This window comes from Malaya genurostris, chromosome 3 (assembly GCF_030247185.1).
Source record: "Malaya genurostris strain Urasoe2022 chromosome 3, Malgen_1.1, whole genome shotgun sequence".
NCBI classification, from domain to species: Eukaryota; Metazoa; Arthropoda; class Insecta; order Diptera; family Culicidae; genus Malaya; species Malaya genurostris.
The window spans coordinates 271,377,036-271,400,231 of NC_080572.1; the positions used below are offsets into that span (position 1 = coordinate 271,377,036).

At 37.1% G+C, this 23,196-nt stretch overlaps 1 protein-coding gene across 2 annotated transcripts in view; it reads left to right on the forward strand.

The window, feature by feature from the left end:
• The first annotated feature begins 13,775 nt into the window (after window positions 1-13,775).
• Window positions 13,776-23,196, forward strand: part of LOC131439544 (uncharacterized) — a 178,424-nt gene continuing 169,003 nt past the window's right edge. Inside the window, exon 1 of one of the 2 annotated variants that reach the window (XM_058610687.1) lies at window positions 13,776-14,585. The gene's annotated coding sequence lies outside the window, so the exon portion shown is untranslated. The remainder of the gene's footprint in view (window positions 14,586-23,196) is intronic. The other variant, XM_058610688.1, reaches the window with a different exon arrangement.

Below are 23,196 nucleotides of genomic sequence, written 5' to 3' on the forward strand. Positions count from 1 at the left end.
AAAATTTTTTTTCGATTTCGATTGTGATTTTTCAAGATATATGAAAATTCCACTAAGTGGACTAAGAAGGGTTTTTGCCTTTCTCTATAGAAATATATTGCTGGAAAAACCGACTTTTTTAGATTAGCATTACTCTTCTCATACAAATAAGCAACGCAAATGTCAAGCACTAGGTTCAAAAAAGAATGCCGACTGTGTGACATAAACACTGAAGCTTGCTTTTGTGAACTACTCGAATCAATCTGAATCAATTGGTGTCAAAATTAGTATCCGAAATTATTTAGTAAAAGTATGAAATATCTTTTCATGAGACTGTTATGAAAGAAGAGAAAGGCATTATCACACCACTAGGTGGATTAGGAAGGGTTTTTTTAAATCATAATTTGAACGAAATATTTGTGGATAGCTTATTTTCTATACACTCCTTATTTTCGAACATAAATTTCCTGTTACGATTACTGATGTAGGATAATCAATTCAAAATAAACTTTAGTCAAGTCAGGAAGCTCTATTATTATACATTCGTACATAATATTGAAACTCGCAAACTTTTCGTAAGATTTTTATATATGCATTTATAGCCCGAAAGTTCCATATTGCGCGAAGCTAGACTGTATTTCGAAAGTGAGTTCCAGCAACAGGCACACGAATTGTACCATGTGCTTTTGAGTTCCTGCGCGTCATTGGACAAAAACGTTTGTTGCATCAGAATAAAAATTGAGTGACTTTTAATGACAACAATGTGAAAGGAATTCTAAGAGACTCGACTTTTATTTCATTCATTTATAATTGTTTCAATCTAAAAGCTGTACCTTTAGTATTCTGCAACTATATCAATGATGTTTGCAGGATCTCAGAGACCATTTACTGTGAGTTCCAGCCTCATCTCGCAGAGAATTAAAATTTATATTTCTCCTGTATTACTGACTGATTCTCTCAATTATGATGATATTGGAGTAGTGTGTATCGAACGGAGAGAGTGTGTTCTCGTTCTATACAAACCCCTCACACTGGTCTTCTCTACTGATGGACACCGGGACGGCACGCGTTACTTTTGGAAACGTGAAAATGATCGGTGGAATCGAATCGAGTACAGCAGGTATCAACCGTGCAATGGAGCTGCTTGGTTGATCGTGTGGATCCAGTGTAATTAATTCGTATGCTATCCACGGATGGTATAACACAAACACATGCAGGAACATGTTTACGAGGTTACAGATCATTATCAGCTGGTCGCGATCGTATCTGAGCAATAATTTTCGCTCGCTCTCACCGCAATTATTACTACATTCAACCACCGTCGAAAGACGATCGTCGGCAACGATTTTATTATCATCATCATCATCATCATCATCATCATCATCATCACAATCATCATCGTAGTTACCGTCATCACACGTTTCGCATCGGCTGTAGCACGCTTACCGGCATACGATTCTCTGCTGACAGCAGGCTTGCGTGGCTCTCGGGTTCCAATTGTGCATCTTCTCGGACAGTTCGAACGATGGAGGCTCTCCTGTCGCCTGAGATTACGCGAGAGCATGAGTGGATGCGCCCAAACATTACTGATGGAGAAAAGAACAAAGCAAAAAAAAAAAAATACATCATGTGCACGTGTTACGGCACAGAATTTTGGAGCGGCGGACGATGGTACGATGGATTCTTTCCTTTTTGGGGGTTGCTTTCGCACGGACGGACGTCGGCCTTGGCTGGTGTAGGACTGGATCGTGAAAAAAAATGGGAGACGCCGTTGTGATGGTACTAAAATAGTGAGATAAAGGGCAATAATTTATTTTATTTATTCGATGGTCACATAAATCAGATTCCATCGTTTTATCTAAGAACATAACACTTAATTGTGAAACAGTATACAGTATACAACTACTTCCAAACTTTTTTACAATTTGTGAGTCTTGGATAAAAAAATCTAGTCCTTCGAACCAAATTTTAGATTTCCTGAACTGAAGTGAAGAATATCTGTACTGATCGTTCGGGAATGATAAAAATAAGAGGCAGTCAGATCTGGACTGGATGGGTGTTGCAGGATTTCCGACCCACTAGTATATAAAAAGCTGTTGACTATAGTGCTTTTGTGGCCGAGCGTAGTCGTGATGAGAAATTACAGACACGTTTGTAAACTCATATTCTGCTCGGGCTTCGAGTGAATTAGTATACTGATTGCAAAGCAAAGCAAAGCTTTCCATTTGTGGAATTTGTCCTTCTGTTCCAACAGAATTCGAAACCGATTCAAAGTGTACGGTGCTACGATTTTACTGACACTTGAATTTAACATACGACAACTGGTTTGTAAGAAATGATGCAATCTTGTTGATAGATATTCAACCTCCGAATTCGATACAAGAAATCTTACATTACTAGTACAGGTCTACTGGTGACGCCATAATTTGTAGAACGCAGAAAACTTCTGTTTCGGCCCAATAAATGTCCAATCAATAGTAATGCACTGCAGACAGCTTCAATCTGAGAAATTCTCAAAAATGAACTTTTCGAAAACAATTCATTTTTGCCGGACTTGAATTAAACAGGAATTAAAGTTCCATGCAAAAATTAATATCACTCATTTTTCTCGGAGATGGCGAAACCGATGTTTACAAACACAGAATCAAATGAAAGGTTCTATACTGCTTCAGTCTGCTATTGGATTTTATTTTGATCCAAATTTCGATTTCGGAATTTCAGGAAGAATTAAAAACTTCAAACCGTCATATAAGTGATAACGCAAAAATTATACGAAATTATCATAAATGCTACTTTGGTTCTGGTTCCTGCTTTAAATTTGAATGCGCAGCCGGTTCGTCAGTTTTTGACCTCCCGGAAAACTAGCCTTCGCTATAAATGGGCTATATTTTTATCGGAAATATGATACAATATTTTTTTTTTCTAACGTTGAAATAATGAAATAAATTTCGATATCTTTCATTATATTTCCACAAATCGTCTCTGGAATTGTGCTATTTTTTGACATGCATGATTACTTTACCCTTCAATTTACTATGATATCATCAACCACTGAAGTGTATCTAGACTGTAGTGGCTGCAAACCAAATTCGGCTAAAACTTGACAGGGTCTTCGTGAGCTTTGATGCATGGTAGAATGTGTTTTTTTGGACACAAGAGTTTCATGTCGGCAACTACAAATCGCCAGCCAAATCAGACATTTTTGTTTGAGTCTCTCAGCCGAAATGAAATTGTATCTGTTGAAGACAACACAGAAATTCGCGTCATTCGGAATCATGATTAGAAAGGCGGGTGGGTATCGTCAGAGACATATGTGGATGACGCTAATACGAATAAAACTGGCACGCTCCTTTCACACTCCCGAATATCAGTTAGTTAATCGATTGTGTTAATTGAGCAAGTTTTCCCTGTCTTCCCTACTAGAATATGAAACGATGTACTCATACTAAAGTACGGATTAGTAAAAATATTCCTACATACCATTTAAATTTATAAAATAATTTGTATAGTTCTTCATAATAAAATAATGGAGGTTCTGAAAAGAACCTTTTATGAAGGCGTTGGTGTTGAAGATTTACCAATTAAAAAAAAGCCGCGAAAAAAACTCGAAAATAATCTAATTAGAACCTTTCCGACTATAAACCTTCACTAAACTGATTATATTCATTTTCGAATTGCATATTTCATTAGATTAGTAATTCTAAGAGCCCTTTAGATAACATTTGGAGCCATCAGAACGGCTGAGTTTGCATAATGTTCCTCATCGTCGTCCACTTTTCATTGTATTTTACTTCAATGCAAACTAGTAGCAGGATGACGCAATCATTCTTGTTTGAAGCGAAACTGGCTCTTCGAACGTCTCGCAGCAGAGCTGCTCACAGTGCCGATTGATTCTAAACTGATCCAATTCCGTTTAAGAGCTTTCTTTTTACAAATAGGTTTTCGTTTTCACAAATAAGCGACCCCAACAACCACAAAAATAGCAACATATAGAATTTTGATGTCGATTATTTGATTCCGGATTTGCATATTTCAATGAAAAAAAAAAACACAAAAATTCTGTACGGGATTAGCCAAATTGTGGAATTCTCTGTGATATTAAACATTCTTTAGAGAATTTTTCTTGAACACGAAGCAGTCAAATTATGAACATATTCGCACTTATTTTTTGCGAATTTTGCACTGCGTAAAGAACACAAAGCTATTAAACTATTCTAGATTTGCACTGATGTTTTTTATCTTCAGATTGCAAAAAAGCCATCTTTACAGCTCTTTAGATAACTTTTGGAGCCGTTAGAAGGGCTGATTTTGCATAATGTTCCTCATCGTTGTTCACTTTTCGTTGTATTTCTCTATAATGTAGACAACCAGCAGCAGGATGACGCAATCGATCCTTTTTGAAGGTAAACTGGCTCTGCGAATCTTCCACAAATGATTCAATACTGAACTAATTTCTTGATACTAGAACTGGAACTGAGCTTTAGACCTTAACCAACCGGAATTGTGCACTTGATTTACCTCCCGTTCTATCAAATGTTAACCTGTTATACTTACCCAGGTACAAGAGAGGCATCAAGAGTTTTTTGTCTTTGATACTCGTTGATACCAAACGTCTTAGTAAACATTAATTTCCAATTATTTGTGATTATGTCATACAACTGAAAATGTTATCACAAATTGATGATCATATTTCCGATGGTATGCAGAAAAGTTTTTGTTGATACATTAGATACAACAAAAGATACTCACGATCAAAAACTTATCATTCTCTTAGGGGGGAAATTTTGAAAAGGCGCCCCATAGTAAAGTCAATCGTATTCACGACAAAAATCATGAGAATCGTGAAACATGTCATGAGAAGACCCATCATGCCTCTTATCAAAGATTTTATGAGTAAAATGATTTATATCTTGAACATTTGATATGTCTGAGGTTACAGCTTAATTTAACCTAACTACGTAGAAATTTCAAAGCAAGTGTCCCGAAGTGATTTAGTTCATTATATTCATTTGGAAATAGGGGTATTTCACTAACGCTACAAACGTCAAACGTCAAAGTAAGTAAAGTAAGTAAAGTAAGTAAAGTAAGTAAAGTAAGTAAAGTAAGTAAAGTAAGTAAAGTAAGTAAAGTAAGTAAAGTAAGTAAAGTAAGTAAAGTAAGTAAAGTAAGTAAAGTAAGTAAAGTAAGTAAAGTAAGTAAAGTAAGTAAAGTAAGTAAAGTAAGTAAAGTAAGTAAAGTAAGTAAAGTAAGTAAAGTAAGTAAAGTAAGTAAAGTAAGTAAAGTAAGTAAAGTAAGTAAAGTAAGTAAAGTAAGTAAAGTAAGTAAAGTAAGTAAAGTAAGTAAAGTAAGTAAAGTAAGTAAAGTAAGTAAAGTAAGTAAAGTAAGTAAAGTAAGTAAAGTAAGTAAAGTAAGTAAAGTAAGTAAAGTAAGTAAAGTAAGTAAAGTAAGTAAAGTAAGTAAAGTAAGTAAAGTAAGTAAAGTAAGTAAAGTAAGTAAAGTAAGTAAAGTAAGTAAAGTAAGTAAAGTAAGTAAAGTAAGTAAAGTAAGTAAAGTAAGTAAAGTAAGTAAAGTAAGTAAAGTAAGTAAAGTAAGTAAAGTAAGTAAAGTAAGTAAAGTAAGTAAAGTAAGTAAAGTAAGTAAAGTAAGTAAAGTAAGTAAAGTAAGTAAAGTAAGTAAAGTAAGTAAAGTAAGTAAAGTAAGTAAAGTAAGTAAAGTAAGTAAAGTAAGTAAAGTAAGTAAAGTAAGTAAAGTAAGTAAAGTAAGTAAAGTAAGTAAAGTAAGTAAAGTAAGTAAAGTAAGTAAAGTAAGTAAAGTAAGTAAAGTAAGTAAAGTAAGTAAAGTAAGTAAAGTAAGTAAAGTAAGTAAAGTAAGTAAAGTAAGTAAAGTAAGTAAAGTAAGTAAAGTAAGTAAAGTAAGTAAAGTAAGTAAAGTAAGTAAAGTAAGTAAAGTAAGTAAAGTAAGTAAAGTAAGTAAAGTAAGTAAAGTAAGTAAAGTAAGTAAAGTAAGTAAAGTAAGTATTGTAATCCTTCGGAAGACCCCTCGACAACGCTAACATAACAAATGTTGTAAATTAATCTTGGTAGTAAAAGTGTCAAATGTCGGTTGCATAGTTTAGAACAGAAATTTGTTTCCGTATCCAGTGCCGATCAAACGGATAGATAGTATAAGCCTTCAGGCTGTATGGCTGAGACCAGTTAAGCTTGGCAGATAGCAAATAGTAATTAACCACGCTGATGGTTAAGTTTAGTTTATACGAATTGAATTGGTAAGTGAAGAACATGAATGAAGATTAAAATGAGTTATGTATTATGATTGAATTAATTAATAGGAGCCCTATAGCTCAAGAATATATTTCCCGGTAAAGAGACTCGTGTGAATTGATTAGAAATACTAAACGTAAGTTGGTTTCAGTTCCTTATGGTATAACTAATTACATCTGAAATCCTTTTAGGAGATTTTAACACATTCTAATAAATTTGTTGCGATCACGGAAAATCTATTCATTTCTTGTGGTAAAACCACAAATTAAAATCTCGTTTACCGGGAGTCAGAATACAATGCCTAAGAAACTCGCGAGAAGCGATAGTGAAGATGATAGCCGTGGCAAAAACGATGTTGTTGACACACCTGAGAGTAGCTGTCAAGAGTGCAACAAACCCGACAACGACGAAATGGTGCAATGCGATTTATGTCAAAAATGGTCACACTTTGCGTGTGCCGCTGTTACTGGTGCTGTCGAAGATATCGACTGGTGTTGTAAACGGTGCACTAAAATGATGTTGGATAAGGTGAAACAAAATGACAAGAAGAAACTTTCGTCTCCCGAAGAATCCAAACATTCAACTCCGTCACGCCGCTCAAATGCGTCAAAGATTGAAATGGAGTTGCAACTGCTGGAGGAGGAAGAACGTATACGACAAGAGGAAGAGCAAGCGGCAGCTAAAGCGCGAGCAAAGCGACGAGAATTCCTCGAGAAGAAAAACAAGCTGCTCAGCAAGCTGAACAAGTCCAAAGCATCAGAAGGTACAGCAGCATCAGAAGTTGAGTTCACAGATAAAAGATTCGAAAAATGGCTAGACGATATACCATCACCTGATGGATCGCTCAAAACCCCGATACCGAAAGCATCAGTCTTATATGAGTCAAATCTCATGCGGTGTTCAGCAAGCTGCTCTGCAGAAATAAATATTTTAACAAGTGGCCAAGTGGCAGCGAGACAGGCTGTTTCTAAAGAGTTGCCTGTGTTTAGCGGCTGCCCTGAAGAGTGGCCAATGTTTTATGCTACATTCAGAAGCACCACTGAGATGTGTGGATATTCTCCAGCGGAGAACATGGTACGACTACAACGATGTTTGCGCGGTCGCGCTTTGGAATCGGTCAGAAGCCGACTTTTACATCCAGAAAACGTGAGCGGCGTTATAGACACATTGAAAATGCTGTTCGGAAGACCTGAACTCATCGTTCAGTCTCTGATAGAAAAGGTACAATCTCTACCGACACCGAGATCAGACAAACTCAATACTCTAATCGATTTCGGGATTGCAGTGTCCAATTTAACAGCCACCTTAGAAACATGTGAACTGAATGAATATCTCTGCAATATTTCATTCCTGCACGAGTTAGTTGAAAAACTTCCCCCAATGGTTAAACTTAACTGGGCTACACACAAACGAAGCTTGAACAATGTCAATTTGAGTGCATTTAGCTCTTGGCTTTACACTCTAGTCGAAGCAGCCTGTTCGGTAACGTCTCCCATCACCGGTATAAATTATGATGTTACTCTTCAACGTAAGAATCGAAAAAACGATGGATTTATTAACACACACTCTGAAGATACTGATCAAGCTGATGAATGCGAAACTTTGCCTGCTACTGGTTTCAAAGCATGTCTCGTCTGTAACGGAAAATGCCCTTCAGCAGATTTCTGTCCAAAGTTTACCAGTCTAAATATCGATGCGAAATGGGCAATAATACGTGAGCGCGGTTTGTGTCGAAGGTGCTTGCGTAATCATAAGGGACTATGTCGCTCTAGGAAAGAGTGCGGGGTGAATGGCTGCAGTTACAAGCATCATAGCATGCTGCATAATACTGAAAAAAATAAAAATGGCGGTAGTAACCCTGACCGTGCCGAACCGTGCAACCCTCATAGCGGGTCCATCGACTCGATTTTGTTTCGAATAGTGCCTGTCGTCCTTCATAGCTCAAGCACTACGGTAAAAACCTATGCCTTATTCGACGATGGATCGTCACTCACGTTATTAGACGAGGAATTAGCTGATACGTTGCAACTAACCGGGGAACCACACCCATTATGGTTGAAATGGACAGGAGACACATGTAGGCATGAAGATAACTCAGCCCGAGTATCCTTTGAAATTTCTGGTATCGGGACCGCAGCGAAACGTTACCGTTTATCTAACGTTCACACAGTAAAAACATTAAACTTACCTAGTCAAACGTTGAACATGGAGAATTTGGTATCAAAATACAAACATTTACAAGGTATTCCTGCCGATTCCTTTCACAACGCTCGTCCCCGACTGTTGATCGGGATGAACAACTGTCGCCTAGGGCATCCTTTGATTAGCAAGGAAGGCGTTAAGGGTCCAGTTGCATCGAAAACACGTCTTGGCTGGGTTGTCTTTGGAAATTGTTCCGATAGCGCCTTTGCTGAGGATAGCGAGTCACTCCATCACAGTATGCATATTTCGCGTTGTGAACAACCGGATGCTACGGAGCTCAATCGTTTGGTGAAAGAGTATTTTTCTCTTGAAGGTATAGGGATTACTCTACCGAAAACTCCGCTGCTATCGTCAGTTGACCAGCGGGCAATGACCTTGTTACGGGAAAATACTCACCGTAAAGGCGATCGGTATGAAACTGGTCTTCTTTGGCGGTATGACGACATTCGTCTTCCAAATAGCAAACCAGCTGCTATACGACGTTTAATGTGCTTAGAAAAAAGAATGCGTCAAAACTCTGTACTAGCTGAAGCAATGCAAAATAAAATTCGAGACTATACGAAAAAAGGTTACATACGCAAATTATCTCTAGAAGAATGCTCATTAAAACACCCACGCACATGGTACTTACCAATCTTCCCCGTTTTTAATCCCAATAAACCGGGAAAACTACGAATAGTTTGGGACGCGGCCGCATCCGTCCAGGGTGTGTCTCTAAACTCGGTGCTAATGGCGGGACCCGATCAGCTAGCCTCTTTAACATCTGTTCTCTTTCGATTTCGGGAACATCGAGTGGCAATCGGTGGCGAATTGCGTGAAATGTTCCATCAAGTTTTAATTAAGGAAGAGGATCAATGCAGTCAACGTTTCCTGTGGCGTGATGGGACAAACAGTGAACCGGACGTTTATGTCATGAGGGTTATGACTTTCGGTGCCAGTTGCTCACCAAGCTGTGCGCAATATGTAAAAAATCACAACGCACTTCAATTCGCAGGACGTTTTCCTGATGCCGCAGCTGCCATTATAAAAGGCCACTATGTTGACGATCTTCTCGTAAGCATCGAGACGCAGGAAGATGCAATTCGTTTGGCGAAAGAAGTTCAGATCATACACGGCCATGCTGGATTTGACATGCACCAGTGGATTTCTAATTCGAATGAAGTCGTCACTGCGTTACAAAATGTGTCACCTACAGAGAAAGACCTGAACATTGGTTTAGAAAATACGACTGAAAAGGTACTGGGCATGTGGTGGAACACATCCACAGATACCATAACGTACAAAATGTCAGCCCGCTTCGATCAAGATATATTAAGTGGCATGCGACCACCTACAAAACGCGAGTTGTTGAGAATTCTCATGATGATTTTTGACCCTCTCGGACTGATTGGACATTTTCTTATGTTTTTGAAAGTCCTCCTTCAGGAGGTTTGGAGAACAAACATCGATTGGGATGAACCGATTTTAGAAGCACAGCAAGAAAAATGGCTGCGTTGGTTACGTGTTTTACCGAACTTAGAGAAGGTGCAGATACCCCGATGCTACCGATTGCACATTTCATTAAGCCCTACTTGTAACATACAAATTCACACTTTCGTAGATGCTAGTGAGTCCGGATATGCAGCTGCAGTATACCTTAGGTTTGAAGAACAAGGAAAAATTGAATGCTCACTCGTCGGCTCTAAAACTAGGGTAGCTCCGATTAGATTTGTTTCCATTCCTCGGCTAGAATTACAGGCAGCACTCATCGGTGTACGATTCGCCAGAGCAATTGAATCATCTCTTACTCTTCGAATTAGCAAACGTACTTACTGGACAGACTCTAAAAACGTATTGGGATGGCTGAGTTCCGACCATCGACGTTACTCTCAGTATGTTGCCTATCGAGTGGGCGAAATTTTGGAGTTGTCGGAGCTTAATGAATGGCTGTGGATCTCTACAAAGGACAACGTTGCGGATGATGGTACCAAATGGCATGGTGTACCTGATCTGTCCCCTTCCAGTCGCTGGTTTTCTGGTCCAAATGTTATTTGGTCACGAGAAAACTCATGGCAGTCAAATAAACTTGTTCCATACGACACACAGGAAGAATTAAGAGCGTCGTTTCTTTTATCTCATCGAGTTGCAATAACTGAAATCGTGGACCCGAATAAGTATTCTAGCTGGAAGAGGCTATTGAGAGTTGTAGGGTGGATCTTCCAATATATCAATATTCTGGCCTCAAAAATAAAACATTTGCCCTTTGCTGTAGGACCAGTAAATCAAGATATCCTAAACAAGGCGCAGAATTATCTGATTTGTATAGCTCAACGTCAAGTATTCCCAGCTGAGTTTTCACTGATGGCAGCGGCGGAACCTTTATCACTGGTAACTATGCCAAAGAGTAGTTCACTGTTCAAGCTGTCCCCAATTCTAGACGTGCACGGGCTAATGCGAGTTCGTGGTAGAATAGGAAACTGTAAATTTGTCTCTGCACATGCAAAGAACCCTATTTTGCTACCAAGGGCTCATCGACTGACCGTATTAATTCTACGCGATTTTCATGAGCGCTTCCATCATCAAAACCACGAGACTACAATTAATGAAGTTCAACAGTATTTTTATATACCAAAAATTAGAATCGAATATGGAAAAGTCAAACGCAATTGCATCGTATGTAAAATTCGAAATGCTCAACCTAAACCACCGCTTATGGCAGATCTCCCTTCAGCTAGACTGGCGACATTCTCCCGTCCATTCTCCTACGTAGGGGTGGACTATTTCGGCCCGTTCACGGTTTCCATAGGACGCAGGAGTGAAAAACGTTGGGGGGTATTGATAACCTGCCTAACACTGCGCGCAATTCATTTAGAGACTGCTCACACATTAACAACTGACTCGTGTATACTTGCACTACGTAACTTCATGGCAAGACGTGGCGTACCATTGGAGATATACAGTGACCAAGGAACCAATTTTAAGGGAGCGGACAAGGAATTAAGAATTGCCTTTCAGAACGTGGATCAGAAGCGTATTATGAAAGAGTTCATTACCACCAATAGTCGTTGGTCGTTCCTTCCTCCTGCTTCCCCTCATATGGGTGGATGCTGGGAGCGACTAGTGCAATCAGTAAAAAAAAATCTTAAACAAGTTTTGGGATCGAAAAGGCTTACCGACGAAGTACTGCGAAATGCCTTAATCGAAATTGAGAATATCATTAATAGTCGTCCTTTGACACATGTACCAGCACTGGAAGACGGCGTAGTACTGACACCAAACCACTTGCTTTTGGGTTCATCTAATGGATGCAAACCACTAACAATGTTTGATGATACCCCATCTGTTTTAATTCGCAATTGGAAAATGTCTCAGATCTGCGCCAACGAATTCTGGAAACATTGGGTGCGGTCGTACCTTCCAGAAATTACCCGGAGGTCAAAATGGTTTACGAAAGTTAAACCCATTGCGGTTGGAGATGTCGCGATAGTTGTGGACCCAGATTTACCAAGAAATTGTTGGCCAATGGGAAGAGTGATCGATACTAAACTTGCAACGGACGGGCAAGTGAGATCAGCGACGGTGCATACCTTAAAAGGAATATACGAGCGGCCTGCGGTTAAGTTAGCAGTTCTTGATATCGGGACAAATGATAGCAATCCGTGCACTGATTCACGTCATACTAAGGGGGAGTATTGTAATCCTTCGGAAGACCCCTCGACAACGCTAACATAACAAATGTTGTAAATTAATCTTGGTAGTAAAAGTGTCAAATGTCGGTTGCATAGTTTAGAACAGAAATTTGTTTCCGTATCCAGTGCCGATCAAACGGATAGATAGTATAAGCCTTCAGGCTGTATGGCTGAGACCAGTTAAGCTTGGCAGATAGCAAATAGTAATTAACCACGCTGATGGTTAAGTTTAGTTTATACGAATTGAATTGGTAAGTGAAGAACATGAATGAAGATTAAAATGAGTTATGTATTATGATTGAATTAATTAATAGGGCTCAGCTCAAGAATATATTTCCCGGTAAAGAGACTCGTGTGAATTGATTAGAAATACTAAACGTAAGTTGGTTTCAGTTCCTTATGGTATAACTAATTACATCTGAAATCCTTTTAGGAGATTTTAACACATTCTAATAAATTTGTTGCGATCACGGAAAATCTATTCATTTCTTGTGGTAAAACCACAGTAAGTAAAGTAAGTAAAGTAAGTAAAGTAAGTAAAGTAAGTAAAGTAAGTAAAGTAAGTAAAGTAAGTAAAGTAAGTAAAGTAAGTAAAGTAAGTAAAGTAAGTAAAGTAAGTAAAGTAAGCAAAGTAAGTAAAGTAAGTAAAGTAAGTAAAGTAAGTAAAGTAATTGGAGCAAGTAAAGTAAGTAAAGTAAGTAAAGTAAGTGAAGTAAGTAAAGTAAGTGAAGTAAGTAAAGTAAGTGAAGTAAGTAAAGTAAGTAAAGTAAGTAAAGTAAGTAAAGTAAGTAAAGTAAGTAAAGTAAGTAAAGTAAGTAAAGTAAGTAAAGTAAGTAAAGTAAGTAAAGTAAGTAAAGTAAGTAAAGTAAGTAAAGTAAGTAAAGTAAGTAAAGTAAGTAAAGTAAGTAAAGTAAGTAAAGTAAGTAAAGTAAGTAAAGTAAGTAAAGTAAGTAAAGTAAGTAAAGTAAGTAAAGTAAGTAAAGTAAGTAAAGTAAGTAAAGTAAGTAAAGTAAGTAAAGTAAGTAAAGTAAGTAAAGTAAGTAAAGTAAGTAAAGTAAGTAAAGTAAGTAAAGTAAGTAAAGTAAGTAAAGTAAGTAAAGTAAGTAAAGTAAGTAAAGTAAGTAAAGTAAGTAAAGTAAGTAAAGTAAGTAAAGTAAGTAAAGTAAGTAAAGTAAGTAAAGTAAGTAAAGTAAGTAAAGTAAGTAAAGTAAGTAAAGTAAGTAAAGTAAGTAAAGTAAGTAAAGTAAGTAAAGTAAGTAAAGTAAGTAAAGTAATTGGAGCAAGTAAAGTAAGTAATATATTAAAACAGACTCATAAAAGTGAAATATAAATTGTCAAACTATTTTACTGAATTATTTTACCACAACAAACAATTCAAAAGGCATTATTACCGTCCACAAATGTTGATTCCATTATTTAAAGAACATTTCCCTTTCAGCCGTTCCAAGTAAGTCTCACTAATCGTCATCGTCATCGGCCGTCACGAGGCTCTTCGCTGCCTTACCATGCCGTACCGCACAGGACCGAAGGGCTCCGCCAGTGTCCCGACCGGTGGCCCACACAGTCGCCCCCGATCAGCCGGGAGCCGGGGTCGGCATCAGGCCAGTCAGCCAGTTAGTAGTGCCATCAGACCAGCCGCAGTAGTAGAGCGCGCGCCGTGTTCCGTACTACATCAGCAACAACAACGTGCCCGACGCCTTCGCCACCGTCGCCGCCGCCGTCGTCACCGTCATCATCATCGTCGTCGTCGTCGTCGGTTGTATACATGCTTACGTCGATGATGCTGGTGCTGGTTTTGCGATTGTATGTATAGTAGTAGTACTACTGCGAAACATGAAGGAAAAAAAATGAACGCCGATTTTCGCACTGAGACCTCCGAGAGACTTTGCGACTGTTGATTCTTTTTAGCGTGCTGCCTGCCAGTAAGCGCACAGTTTTCCTTCGGCTGTTCGTGGGGTATAATCTCGTTCACTCTCGTGTCCCGTGTCTGATTCTGTGTTGACGCGCGCGACCTTTTTCCCGTGTTTGAACTTTGACGAATTTTTCGACCGTCGACTGCAAAACGGTGCACTTTTTTTGTTTACTGTGTTGTTTCCCGTAGAAGACATTCTTTCGATGAAGTGTGACAAACATTGAAACAATTTCCGGTGTGTGTTGAGAAACTGCTCGAAGAACATACAACAGTGGAAGAAGATTATCGGTCGAAAAGAAAGGATCTTTTATGCTATAAATTGATAGTGCAGTGGTTGAGAAAACTTCGCGGTAGACGAAATTTACGCCGGCAACGGAAAAACGGTTCTCCCCCTGTTTAATTTATTTTTTTATTTTCTGAGTTTACGAAAGTAGAAAGAAAAATGCAGTGAAGATCGAGGTGCTGTGTGGTGATGATTTTTCTCTTCTCCTTGGCTGGTGGAAAACAGTGACGATCGTCTGCGTCCCGTGAGCAACAAACAAGTGAAGAAAAATGTTTCCTCATGTGAGTTGTTTTTCTTTTCTTCACAAGAATATCCTATATGACGAAGGAACGCGTAGAAATATCGAAATATGTGCAAATTTTGTTTAGATACTCTACCGAAGTTTATTTTCGATTGAAAAGGTGTCGTGCAATGCAAAACACGATGTTTTCGGGGTTGTAAGTAGAAACGACTTTTTTTTGTCTATCACATTCGCACTCCACCACCAAAGGCAAGAATGTTTGGCGTGTGCTGCGTACGAAGAATGTTTTGCTGCAGTTTCGGAAAACAAACACGAATGTTTGGCTGTTTTACGGTCAACAACTGTGCCGACTCGGGCAATATTGTTTGTCGCCAGCCGATCAGCGTACACGCATGTTTCCATCTTTTTGTTTGCAAAGCAATTTTGTTTGGACGTAAGCAGAATTACGGTTGAAAATTGAGCAAGGAAAATTTTGTCTTTTCGGAATGTTGCAATAAACTTTGGGTCGCTTCCGAGTAGTACAAAAGCCGCGGTATTGGGTTTCATAGTGGACTATTGTGTCGAGGTTTGAGTTCCGCCTTCTCGGGTCGGCAACGAGTCGCAACTGGTTATTTATTTGGAATTCAATAATTTCGGTTTTGTTCAAATTTTTATCTTTTTAACGGAACTAGATCAGACTAGATAGACGGAACTAGCAGAAAAACGAATTTAGCAAAACTACTCTCTGCTTTTGCCCGTTGTTTTTCACAGACCTCGCTGCCGATTTCTTGCGAAGAGGACGATTGCATCGCACTTAAACTAAGAATTGTTCTTAATTTAATTATCTTAATTTTAGCAGACTTTTTTGGAATTTTTCAACAGAGGAATTCTTTTTTTTCCCTTGCACTACAAGAGTTTTCGATTAAAATTGTTGAATGAAAATCTGTGAAATTAAGTATTTATCTAGTCTTTTAGTTTTCGTGATTTATTTCCGTTTTGTTAGACAATTATTGAAAATGTCCATATTTCTATGGAAGCAACTTCCGTTGATTCGAGTTCTTCTTCCCGTGACTAAAATATTCAGAATAATAATTTTCGACAACCGACGGGTACATTTCTGAAAACCTAAATAATGTGTATTAATAAATTTGTGTCGAATTTTAGTCAAACTAAGGAGGAATGCCTAGTCTTACCCAAGTAACAAGGTTTAGTAGTGAACTAGAAATGGTCAGGTTTCGAGCATTTTGAACCCGAAACCCGACCCGAATTAGATTTAGAACCATTGCAAATGAACTGTTTCAGGATTGACAGTGATTCAACTGTTACACTTCTAGTAGAATATTTGGAAAATGCAATTGGTTAATTAAGTGGGAATAATTCACATTAGTTGAATTAACAAATAGAAACAGAAACTATAATGGATTTGCTTACTCTAAACGAAACCATCATGGAAGCAAAAGCAAAGATGGATGCTTTTTGAAAAAAAAATGGATCCCAGAATACTTCTTTGTAAATTTTCCCGTTTCGAATGTTGTGTTCTAGTTTTGCTCATACCGTTATGAAAGAGTTGTGCGAGTCAAATTGGACCATAATAAATCAAGAGCACTCTCGAACGCATCCGGAGTTCCACAAGGCAGTAATTTTTGACCTTTGCTCGTAGGGCTGTTTTTCAATGATTTCACATGTGCTTTGGGAAGAAACGGTTACAAACTGATTTATGCTGACGACTTAAAATTATAACGCATTGTTTGTGCTGTGGTGTTAACCGCCAACATCTACTGGAAACTGTTCAAGTATTAGTTTTACTGAAACAAACTTTTTGGGGAACGTTACCGAATATCAGGTGATCACCTATTACCAAATTCTTAGTTCTGTCTTGGGTTTTTTTGCTCGGGCAAACCACGAAAAAAAAATTGTTCTTTTTTCCATGATCTCTGGTCAACTTAAAAACATCACTCCTATTAGAGTTAATTTCGAAAATTCAAATTCTCGAAAAAAAGAAATTCTCCGATTTTAGAAATCTTCATCCACCTTGAAGCCTATGTTCAGTTGTCCGGTCTATGCTTAATGTCGTTTTTGCTTGAATTAATTAATAGGTATATTGAATTTCATTCGAGTCCGGCGTCCAGCTAGGGAATAACGGGTTGAAACGAGCAAAAACTGATAAAAATGGGCACTCAATTTTCGTAGAGGCTCACAATCTTGAACGCTACACCTATGAGCCAATATAACGGTATTAATTTCTATCCGAATCCATCTTAAGGTTTAATAAAATGTAATGAAGATCAAAACATTATTGTCTAGCTAATTTTTTTTAATTAAATAAACTTGTAGCTAAAAACGTTCGACGGTCTGGTCTTGTGGAAGGAATGCATGATACACAACACACCCTTGCAATCAATGAAAACCGTGAGCATCGCCTACCGCTTCTCTCATCATCATTCACAGACTCACGGCCACTTCTTCGTGCCCCTGATAAACGACTGTTTTCTTCAGAGTATCGTTTTTGAAATACTCTTCAAACATTTCCAATGTCGTCGCACCATTGAATCCGTTTCAACGCAAAATTTAATACAAACTCGTTGTTTGCGAATTCAATTCCATCTTGAAAACTGTACCAAATCGAAGACACGCACAATCGCAGAAATATGAAAATTTGATAAAATATCAATGACAGATATGGCAACCTAAAAAAATCTAATCGGGTGACTGAGAGCGCCACACGGTGGTGATTTCGGGAACTTTTTGGTCAAATTAGTATGTTTCAGATACTGTAAAATATTTGCCTAAAAATGTAAATATACTGTAAAATATTTGCCTAAAAATGTAAATGTACTTAACTTCTCGATATATATTTAGAAAAGATGAAAATTATCGCTTTAAAGTTTTCAACATATGATAAACACTCGGACATAAAAAAAATTGAAATTCTTTTTCTGAACATTGTTAAATATTATAAATTTTATTCTTTTCATCAAATTTTAACGAAACAATTATCAGGTATACCGGTATGAAATCACCACCATTTTATCGATGTATGGATACTACGCCAATGGAAATGTTCGTCTTTTGAAGCAAACTTAATTTCTCGAGTTGTAGTCGGAGAGGGCCAAGTCTGATGAATACGGCGAGTGAGGTAGATGCTCCCAGCCAAGTACTTTGATTGTATCCTGAACCGGTATGGCTTTGTGTGTTGTTTCGATGCAAACCCGATTTTTTTTTCGTGTCGTTGAAGTAAAATTTTCGGTTTTCCAACTATCTTTCATTCAATTCATGTGGCACCCATTTTCCACACTTTTGCACTTTTCCCGTGGGTTTTGAATGGTCAAAAACGGGTTTCAAATTGCTTGTAGTGCAACATTTAACATTTTTGCTATTCGCTTTTGACTAGAGGTATCATCTGCATCCAATGTTGCTCGCAATTCGGCGTTATCAATATTTATAAAATATGCGATTTGTCTTGAGTAGTGTGAAATCTTGTTTCTCAAAAATTGTTGCAAAGACGATCGTTTGTGGTATGAAAATTTACAAATCATCACTTAAAAATTCCAGTGAATGAAAGAAAATTTCAGTAAATTCCACTGCTTTAAGGATCATTAGGGGGGTAACGGCTTCCATCTCATTTGGAAGGAATTGGAAGTGTATTTATTTTTTAATGGAAAAAAATGATCACTGAAGGATTAAAAACCATGTTTTAATTGGTGAAGCGTGAAAAAAACTTTAAAAAAACATTTTAAAACATTTCTCTTAGTTTGGTTCAGGTACGTTGATAGATATGATCCATGCTCAAAGTTATGAGCTGAAGCGATGAGATGGAAATAAGAGTTCAGATAAAATAGGGAGCCGTTACCTTAGTATGAAAATATATTTTCATAGAAATTGTAGTTAGAGACTGTAATCGATTTAGTTGTAAAACTATGTAGTCCATCGAACCTGATTTTTACCTTTCAAATTAAATCTATCATGATCTATCGAGACGAAATTTGATGGTTCCTATGAATTAATGTTTTAGTTCGATTTTAGAATGTTTGACCAAAATTTCCACTATTTTCGAAAATGTATTCCGGAACGGGTGAAGTTTAAGTAAGCCATCAATTAACAAGGCATATATCTGGAAATGATTTTAAGGATTTTTTGTTTGCACTCCAAATGATAGTTTGAAAATTATTAACTTCCATCACCTTATAAAACAGGATCAGGACAAATTCAACAGCCTATGGGTTTAGAAAACTTTTCATTTTAAGTTTGGGGAAATCGTTCGATTTTGAAAAAATTATTTACCAGTTATTTTTTGGCTCTCTACACTTCAACAGTCAATAGAATTGAGAAAATGGAAGGAACCGTTTCGAAACAGTTCTCTGAATTTTCTAATTCATCGAAAAACATACTTTGAAGAGACACGAATTTTTTTCATTACCGATTATGGAAAAGCCTAGTGTTACTCTAAAATAAAACGATACACGCTTTCATTCTACTTAGTGTGATTTTGCAAAAGATTAACCATATTTCACCTACAAATTATATAGTAAAAGCTTCTTTTTCTATTGACAGAAAACTATGTAATCTATATCATATAAAATGATCTATCTAAATATTGTCGAATCAAGTGATACGTTCAATTAATCTTTTCATTAATTCAATGAGTCATGAGTTCTCTTGAAAACGAGACAGTATGTGAGCTACATACGAAATAAATATGAAAAAGTGATTGTAATTAGGGCTGTAAACTTAATTTCTATGCAAGATAAACGAAACCAGTTATACTACACTGTTAAAAAAACGAAATTTATAGGTGACAAAAATTCACGTAGGTGACACGTAAAATGACTAAATATACAACTATACCCAACCATTTAAGAAAGCTTAAAAAATGAGTCATTTTTAACACTTAAATCAGTCTGTCTCAGAAGACGTAAATTCATCTGATTTTTTCCAGGTGTGTACTCAAGATTAGCGACACGTTATCGTGTGAGATTTGTATCTATCTATTTTTTACCAGCTTTGAACAGTGTGGGTCAAAACATGAACTAGTAGAAAAAACCCACACATTTCGTGCATGCATCTTATCCAAGCTTAAGCCAAGATCGTTACCCTCAGCCAATGTTTTACGTGTGAGTTACGCACGACAAAATTCCAACCCATTTATTAATTACTTCACATATTCCATATAAAACATTCCGATCGTGTTTTTTTCTTTCTAAAAATACTTCCTGTCTCTATCGCGGCGATCGTCGTCGGCCATCCAACCGTCGGTCATCCAACCGGAATGATGATGGTGATGATGAAAGTAGTCGGTTATTAGTGGAATAACCAACTGTGGCAATCAAACCAGCCCGAAGACTCCTGGCTTCCGGTTACGAAGAGTTTCTGCTTCAAAATCCGCATCATCGGTAGCACCTATGCGGTATATTGATGCATTTGCCCAAAAAACCTAACACGTTACGTTCGCCAGCTGAAAGATCAATAAAACGTATTATCTTTTAGTGTGTTGTGCTGCAAGCTCTATCGATCATTGGCTATATAAATAAAATTTTTGTTAAAAAGCTATAGCGCTCAATACTTTGTGATTATAAACATTGTATCAAATTTTGATATTATAAAGAAAACAAAATCAGAATTCGACATAAATTCACTATGCATAGTTGTTAAAATGTCAAGAATTTATATCAAACATTTGTATCGACTGTATCTGATTATATCTAAGATAATTTTTGTGTGAAACATCATTGTTGTATCTTAATTAATTTCAAATTGTGCATTGTAAATTATAGTTCATTTGCCTTTTCTTTCAGCAAGAGATAAATAATTTCGGTATAAGGCTTAAAACACAAAATTTTTTGATGATCATCAAGTACCATTCTTAACAAATCAAAGGTACAATTTACATGGAATTATCTATGGACTGAAGAACTGTACAACTTAATTATATGTATTTTTTGGTATAATTATCAAAACGTGCTACAATTATATTATCATTCTGATATTGTTTTCTGATCGGTTCCGCAACAAACTCAAATATTACATCCGGATTACGAGCTGCAGGAATCTCTTCTCTAAATCCAGATATTTTCGACCAAATTGATTTTTCACCTGGTTTTGTCAAGGATTGGAAATGGGCCATTCCCGATCAGCCCCTCGCCCAGGTTCATCAATCTCTTCCAACCTTTCCGATCCTTCCCGTAAGGAAATGTCACGAGAAGAAGTCGAAAGTGCAGGAAGACTGATATTCTGACGGAATTTTAACGAAAATCTTGATCGCATTGACAACACACAAAACACCGAAAAGCAGAAAAAATGTGAGAAAAAAGCATTTTACCAATCCGCACATTTGCATACAACGTGAACGCCCTAATCAAAGAAGGCGGTTGGGTTATATCAGAGACACGACCGGTTGTTCAGTGTCGTTGATGTTGAAGAATCTGAATTCTGGAAGCGAATTTTTGAACCGAATCCTAGAACTGAAATCTGAAATTCAATTTTGATGCTAGACTCGGGAATTGACGAACCACTTGAGCTCGGCAACTGAATTCCTAAACAGAAGTCTGAACTTTTAAACAAATCACTGAACCTGTGTTTCGGAACTGAATTCGTTACCAGGATTTTGGTTCAAAAGTGAATTATCAACTTGAATCCTTGCACTGAGCTATGGAGCTGAATTCTGATTCGCAGCTGAATTCTGGTTACAGACCTCCGGTTCAGGATTTTCAAAATTGGATCCAGAATTCAGCTCAGAAATTCTGTTATGAAACGGAATTTAGTCCAAAAATTCTCAGAATCTGATTACACTTCTAGAATTGTAGAGCTGAATTTTGGAACCAAATTTTAGACTTGCATTCTAGTCTAGAACTCAGAACCTGAACTGTGAAATAAATTTTAGAAGTGAATTCTGGAAATATAACTTAATTTTGGATCTGAGTTCTGTTTCTGGAATAAAATCTGAAGTTCCAGAATTTCAGATTCAGAATACTGAACCTCAATTTCAAAACTGTATTCTAAATTTGAATTCCGGACAAGTACTTTGGAATTTGATTCTGGTCTGACCCTCTATTTTAGTTCCCGAAAGTTTCAAAATTCAGATCCAAAGTCTAGGTCTATAATGAAATTCGGTTCCTAAATCCCGGCTTAGAATCAAGTTATGGAATTCGGTTTCAGTTCCAATATTCTGCTATTCTGCGATTCTAGCCTTGGATTCTAGATGAGTAATATAATTTTAGACCTCGTTTCTGGAAGTGACAAAAAAATAAGGTCTTGAATTCTGAAAATCAATTTCAGAATTGAATCACAGAATTGGATTCTGGACCTGAATTCTGGTCTGAACTGAACGAGTCAACTGCACAGGCTAGAATGATTTGAGCATCAAATTAATACCTTCTTTACTTACCAAGCGTTTCAGAAAACGAAAGTTTCGAGTTATTTAAAGTTATCATAATTCTATCACAAATTGCTGATCACATCTCCGATGACGTAGAGAAAAACCAATAGCTAACGCAGGTATAAAAGGTACGATGAAGGCAAACACGTTTCATGAGTTCTTCTTTTTGATCTTCTCTGATACCATATACTTTTGAAAACTTTAATTATTAATTATTTGTGGTTGTGTCATACAACTGAAAATTTTATCATGAATTATTGATCATATTTTAGATGGCATGTAGCAAAATTTATGTTGATACGTTGGATACAACAAGAGATATTCACGATCAAAAACTTATCACTCTGCCAGAAGGTAAGTCTTGAAAAGGCCTCACAGTGCAGTAAGACGTATTCACGTCAAAATTCGAAAAAGAAATTTAATAAAAAAAAAGATTGTGATTTTCGGAGGAACTGATTCGCAGCTATTTCAACAGTTTGTAAAATTACGAAATTTGTATCCATAGTTATTTTAAAATTTATTTCAGATTGCTCGGTCCAGCGAAATTCGAGAACATGATAAATTTCGTGAATAATAATTTATTCATATTGGTGCTAGAATCAAGTTTAGCGCTTGAGCTTTAGTCAAACCGATTTTATTCATCAATGCAATTTTCTTCAAGAGCAATACGATCTTTTAAACGCTTCTCTAACTTCTCGATATCGTGATTGTGGTATTTGCTTGGTCATATGAGGTTGGTTTTCCTTGATTGTTGCATTCAAACGATTCAAAACCGTTTTGTAGTATTCGCTGTTGATTGTTTTTTTTTCTTTCTCAAGATAGTCGATATCATGTGCAACCCAAAATACTTACCTTCCCAGCTGACAGTTGTGCCTTTAGACGCTTCGGACGTGAGTGACGGAATGCACCCAAATGATGATCGGTTCCGGAGGGAAATGATGGATCCATGTTCAATCCATTGTCATATGTAGACGCAAAAAATCTGATTTATTACTTGTAAACATGCTCCAAATCATCAGCGTTGATTTTGATCGACTGTGAATAAACGCGCACCCACTTTGAATGGAGCTTTCTCATGGTCAAATGTTCAAGCATAATTGAAAAAAACACTGCCTTCTGACGGATTCTTTTCGATGGAGTAAAGTCTGGACATCACTTTCAAAGCCATTGCTGAGCTTGTACAGGGTGCTCCATCTTTTTTGTCGGTATGTAAACGCTGAACAACTTTCACATTTACAAACCGAGCGATTGCATTAGATATGTTTTAAATGATATGATATAACCTGATACAATTTCAAAC